Below are 7,079 nucleotides of genomic sequence, written 5' to 3'. Positions count from 1 at the left end.
TGTATTTTTCCCTCTCTAAGAACGTACTGTCATTACTGTTTTCTTTGTGCCTTTACTCTTTGAAAACAAACAAATGCAAACTGATATGTGAGTAATTTGTCCAGTGACTGACAATGTCTGAGAAGTATTTGGGTGGGGAAGGGGTCTACAGCTGGGATTTATTTGGTGTGTGGAGTTAAGTGTATTCTGTCTGTTCCTTTGTTGCCAATAAAAACAAATAAATAAAAATCAATATTTAAAGAATATTTTATTTCTCATAAGCATTAGAAAAACATTATCCCCAGATCAGTTGTTAAGTTCACATACTGAATTACACCCATGAGTGCTCAATTTGACAATTTCAGTTATGATTCAGTAAATTTATCAAGGAAATATTGTGGCTCAGAGGTCAATATTTTAGCCGTTCTCAGACATCAAGCTATTGCATCAAAAATAACAGAACAATTATTATAATTTTTAACATATAAATGTAAGTTTCATGTTTAAGTGTGTTTGTTTATGAATATAATTTAAGGAAATTAGTGCATGTAAAATCCTAAATTTACAGGGGAAATTTGATCATGAAAAATGAGGATTAAAGGGGACATATTAAGCAGAAATCTTTTTTTTTGGCTTTTCTAATAACAATATGTGCCCCTGGCCTCTCCACAATCCCCTTAAGTATCAGAAAAATCCATCCCCTTCCCCCTTCTCTTTCTCCACCTTTCAGAAAAAGTGTGCTGAAACAAAGTGTTCTCAGATTTCCTCTCATGACCTCATGTGGGGACTTAGCTGCGTCCCCAGGTACGACTGGCTCTCCCCACTTGGAAGAAAGTTCCACCCTCCTCTCCTGATCTTCCACTCAGCTGCCAGCTGAGATGCTGGATACCTCAGTGGGTTACCCTGCTGACTTTAGTCTGGGAGATTGATGGTTCAGATCCCCAACAGGGTCTTAACTTTGGATAAAAGTGTCTGTATCATCAGGAATGCTGCATCAATTTCCTGAGAGGGGTGTGGTCAGGGGCGGAGTCACACCGATCAGTAACACTGAAAACCACAGACACAAAAACAGCTCTTTCTGAGCAGGGCTAAAACAGAGTGGCTTTTAGACATGCAAAAATCCTATACTAGAGCAACAGACTTCACAGGCATGTTTTGGGGACCTCTGAGACCAATAAAAACTTGTCTTTAATTGGTAAAATGTGTCCCCTTTAAAAATGAATAAAATTCTTTTAATAAAATAAGCCTCCAGAGGGCAAAGCAGAGAGTTAGTCTCATAGCAAGGCAATGCAAAATGATGATGAACATGCACTATGAGCCTATGAACTGTAACTTAGTGGGTAACTTTACTCATGGTGCAAATGCGTGTCACATGAAAACCAACAACTGGAGATCACTATACAACAGACAACATCCAAACACAACTAAACGAATATAAAAAGACATCTAAAGATGGGGATGTTTATCCACACATCTGTCTAGATTTGAAATCTCAGTGAGCCCAAGCTTAGATCATTTGACTCTTTACAGAGTTTAACAAACACTGGGTGGATCAACACAGTCCAACACTCAAGACCATTTCACACAGGATTAAGTTAAAATTACATTTTGGTTGTTAAAATCAGCTCTGAAATGTGTTCCCCTTTGATATTAAGACTTCAAGTTTTGCTGTGTACAATGGCTGTTTTTGGATGTGATGCTGATTCATTCTCTCATACTCTCAAGAGTATTGACCCAAAGTTAAAGTACAGTTACTCTGGTTAAACTTACTTAAGTAGATGTAAAATAATTGATTTCAAAATGCACCCAAAAACATTACTCAATTACATGAATTTTCTTAAACATTATTTTCCAACTCTTGTTACACCATATTAAAGCTTATTGTATCACACTGCCTTCACCGTCAAAAGTAAAGATTAATTACTTGAAATATCCATAACAGATTTTATGTTTGTATGAGAGGCGTTTAATTTTTATACCAAACAAATGAGTGTTATAATTTAGCAGGAAATGCAAAATATTGTATGCATTTAGTAATCAAAACGGTTTTATTGTCTTTCTATGCAGTGAAGTTCTGTTTATTAAATCACTGTATATTATTAAAATGTTGGTTTTAAGCAATATTTTAGCATTGAAAAACATCAACAAGGTGAAGGGTGTCTGAGGTGAAATAATCTCCATACATGAGAGCAAAGTCTTTATGTTGTACTAAAGAGACACACTGAGATCTGCATTGTTGGGTAACAACAGACAGATGTATTCACCAAGTACTGAGATATTCTTTCACATTGCCACTAGGTGGCAGTGTAATTTTGTTTATCTTTTGTTGAGCATTTGTTCTTTGAAAACAAACTTTCTGCAGGACCTTGTTAGTCACTACGCTTTGCAGCCAAGATTTCAATTAACATTTTTCATTTAATAACAACATTATATAATTGCACTGTTTTTAAAGTGCTGATTTTGAAAAAGACAAATGGTTTGTGAAAGTTATCAGTTTGTTATGAGAGGGAATAGAAACAAATCTTCCTGTTAAAGAGCAGAGAAAGTGCTTTCAAATGGTCCACTGTGTCACACCCATTTCGTTTGTTTCTTTTGCTGATATAACCACTCAGGCGAAAGTCTTTATCCGGGAAAAGAGAGAGAGGAGTTGGTCATTCGTCAGCACGGACACCAGCTTGCTCAGAAAATGAGTTATCTGTTATTAATCTGTGGTAAACTCAGCACTGACTCATAGTTATAAAGTTTGCAGGATATTAAAGTGAAGGTTTCGGAAGAAAGAGGGATCAGCAGTAGATGTTTTCTTAAGTACTCAAGCAACTCAAATATTATTGTGGTATTAGTGGTTTATCGCCTCTTGATGATTCTACTTAAATTCCTTCTGAAAAAACATTGTACTTTTTAACTCACTTTAAGCTGACCACTATAGTAAATTTGCTGATTTTATAGATAGATAGATGGATAGATAGATAGATAGATAGATAGATAGATAGATAGATAGATAGATAAAGCAAAATATGTTATAGCCTGTACAAGAACAAAAACTGTGCAAAAAGTTAAAGCTAAGTAAGGAGTGTTTTGCAGGAAAAAATAAAAGATTTGCATATGCTCAGGCTCTTGTTTTTTTTCTAGTATACACAAGTCTGTGTGCATTCAAAGTATAGCTACATAATGTGCAAAGGGTAAAAGAATGCTGACTGAACATGATCAGAGGTATAAAATATGTAACAATGGGGCCAGTTCACAAATTAAAAGATAACTTAAGATTGTTGATTGGGTGTGCATATGGGCATTGCATTGCATATGAGGCCTTTACCACAGAGAGCCTTTTTACAGTATTCGTGTTACAGTGAATAGATTTATTACTGACAGCATTTGAGTATAGTAAATAGATCAAATGAATAATTAGTACAGTAAATAGATTAAAGTAGTAATTATAATGGTTAAAACAGTGAATGGATTAAGTAGTGCAAATATGTGTTTGAGGTGAGGCATAATACAGCAGTGGTTTAAGTTACAGTTTATAGCTTAATCAGTGCAAATGTGCACGATACGTGGCATTTTACCACAGTAATTTTTGTCACTGTTAAAAATTTAATTAGTACAAATATGCATTTAAGGGGAAGCATTTAACAATAGTGTTGTAAGTTACAATTAACAGGTAATGAGTGCAAATGTGCAAATGATGTGAGTCATTTTACAAAAACGATATAAGTTGCAGGTCATACATTAATTTGTACAAATATTGATATGAAGTGTGACATTTTACTGCAGTAAATGACATTGCAGGACACAGATTAATGAGTGCAAATGTGCCTGTGTGGTTAGGCATTTTCCCCAGTGATTTATGTTGCAGGTAATAGATTAATTAGAACAATTATGCATATGAGGTGAGGCATCTAACAGCAGTAATTTCAGTTGAAGTTTATAGATTAATGAGTGCAAAGGTGCGTGTGAGGTGAGGCATTTTAACTCAGTTATTTAAGTTGAAGTTAATAGATTATTCAGTATTGATATGTATAGGAAGATAGGGGCTTTACCACAGTGTTTGATGTGACAGTTTCTACATTAATTAGTACAAATATGTATTTGAGTGAAGCATTTTATAGCAGTGATTTAATTACAGTTAATAGATTGAATGCAAATGAGCAAACGAGGTGAGGCATTTTACTGCAGTGTTTTAAGTTGCAGTCAATAGATTTATTAGTACAAATATGCACATGTGGTGAGACATTTTACAGTAGTGCTTAAGTTGCAATAAGTTGCAATAAGTAGATTAATTGGAGGCATTTTATCACAGTGATTTAAGTAAGGCTCTACAAAATATTATTAGCTTAAAATAGATAAATTAAAACCAAATTATAACAGATAACAAATGAAGAAGCCCAAGACAGGCCTAAGTAAAATTACAGATCCTCATTTGACTGCTTTCAGTCGGGTGAGGTTTCCTACAAATGAATAAGCAGTCATTTCATAATCTTATTATTAATTAAACAGTTAAAAACCAGAAGGAGAAAGTCTTCTGAACAAAGTGCATTTACTTCTGGGTATTTTCTCGCTCATACCTTTACCTAGTGGATGTGTTGTGATCCTTTACTTAAGATGTTTCATATTCTGAATGGAAAAATCAAGCTGTTATTGAAACATAATAACTTTTAAGAGCCTAATGCACTCCTCCAAAACTGAGGTAAAATTGGTACAGAGAAAATAAGTAGGTCAACAAATCAGAGTTTAAGCTATAAACTTTGTCACACCTTACTCTGCATTTACATCCAGTCCATCCACATGGTTTCTATTAACCACAGCTGGGACAGAAGGAGACTGCAGCCCAAATCCAATCAGTGTAAACATCAGGATATGATATAAAATAGAAACCTACCCCTGAATTCTTTTACGGCAACTCTTTATAGATAAAATTTAATACTATTAAACTCATTTTAAAAAATACCCAGTATTATTCACACTGACAGAAGCCCCTGCTCTCTTTATCTTTTATAGAAAGGTCAATTCTTAGATTGAAATTTGAAAAAGAGTCTTGATAAACTCCAGGTTTAAGAGTAAAAAATAAATTGACTTGACGTTATCTGGTGTTAGCTAGCTGTAGGAAATCCAGCCCAGATGTTGGACACTTGGTTGCTTCATTTTCAAGAATCACTATCAATCAATAGACTGATAAAAATCAGTCTTGCACATGGCAAAGGAATGTATCAGTTACAGAAGAATTAAGGAATCAGGAATAGATAATTCATTTGATTATAAGCATGTGCACATGTATGTGCATGTGATTGACAGAAAGCATGATAGAAAGTTAAAAATTAATGTATAAACACATGTCAAATGATTACATGTCTATTTGTTTTCATCATGCTATCAGCGAATTACTGTCATAGTGCTGTTCAGGTCGGATTATACCTTCAAACAGACAGACCAAAGGTGGTGTTATAACAGGCTGGTTGGTGCTGCAGCCCAAAAGTCCCTTCGTTCACTCCAGTTTGGTTGGAAATGGGACACTTATGCAAATAACAGACATGACCGACGACATTGGCTCCTCTGCCCAAAGTGGAGCGAGATGAAGTGCCCTGCCAGGAAGCCCAGGCAGCAGTGCTGGACTGATGGTCAGATGTTTGTTCTAGTCTGTGTGGAAAAAAAGCACAGTGTTTACAAGATCTGGGACAGGGAGTGGGCTGAGCCAGCTCACCAGGGGAATTCAAAACACTGGATCCTGAGAGAGCAACAAGAGGATAAAAAAACCTACTGTCCATAAATGGGTAAAGTCAGGAGTAAGGGTGTTAGTATGCGGACAATGGAGTCACTCACCATGCTTCTGCTGCTGATGAGAACATATTTTACTCAGTTAGATGGGTGACTATTGAATGAACGGACCCTTTATTAAATGCACTAATCGGTTTCGGCCCTACAGATGTTATTGCTGCAGGTTAGCTTGTTGTGTCTAAGCAGTGATTCTCTGAGGTTTTAGTTTGTCTGTGAAGATTTGGCTCTGATAACAAATCAATACACCCTGGTGTGCAGACAGGAGCCTTTCCCAAGTGTAAACACTTCTCTAATGCTATTTGTAGGCTGATAAAGTGCTGAATGGATGGTGAAAGGTGAAAGGATACTTGTTCCTTGGCTTCATCCTGCAAACAGCTGCCAAATGTCAAATGAGCTCATCACTGCATGAGCACAGATGAGTCATACAGAGCATGTTTGGATAGATAGATATGCAGATATGCCACCTTTATTTTCAATAACAAAGTCTTAATACTGTCTTGCTGAAACTTATAACAGATTCCTTTTCAAAGATAAGGAGGAGTTGGACATTTCTGCAAACGGAAGCATATAAAAATGTTTGGCTTTTGCATGGTATTGTTTCTACAGCCATAACAATGAGCTCACAGGCCCGTGCTGTTCTATCGTGAGCTGTTTTCTTCTACTTAAGTCATTTTTCATCTCTAACCCGATGCTTCCCAAAGTCCTCTCGCCAAACAAATGGTTTCCTTTGTGATTATAAAAGGCCAGCTGAGAAATCTCCCCAGCTTCGTGCAGTTGGATTAACAGGCCAGAGAACAAAAAATGCACCAGGGTCATGTTTCTTTGCAGAGTAAAAACAAGACAACTAAAGTTATCTAACATGGGCTAAAGATGGAAAATCTCCTGAATAGGCTGGTATTGTGTGTATCACTCATATCTCATATCCTTTGGTGGGATTGACATTTACACCCCCAGTCTGACAAACTGAAGCCTCATTATCTAAACTCCCCACCAAGCGGATGCCTCATTTAGCTCATGTGACTGCTCTTTCTTTTTCAAACTATATGTAGACACAGTGAATTAGCAAGGAACTAAAACCTGGCTGAACAGATGGTCCTCAGCAGACCTAGCATTTGTTGAGGATTAGTACTGTCTGAAATAAAGTCAAAAAGCACACAAGAAAGGCCTCTTCCCCCGGCATTGCATTTGAATGAAGCGGGCTTCTTGGACAGCTCTGACATTCCTGACTTTCATTACTTCGAGGCTGCAGCAAACCATGCAGCATACGCTAAAACGAAATACAGTATGTCCTCAAAAATCTGTGCAACAAACTCTTGGCTCTGACTCAGCAG

This window comes from Cheilinus undulatus, linkage group 9 (genome assembly GCF_018320785.1).
Source record: "Cheilinus undulatus linkage group 9, ASM1832078v1, whole genome shotgun sequence".
Classification (NCBI taxonomy): Eukaryota; Metazoa; Chordata; class Actinopteri; order Labriformes; family Labridae; genus Cheilinus; species Cheilinus undulatus.
This window is presented reverse-complemented; position numbering follows the sequence as displayed.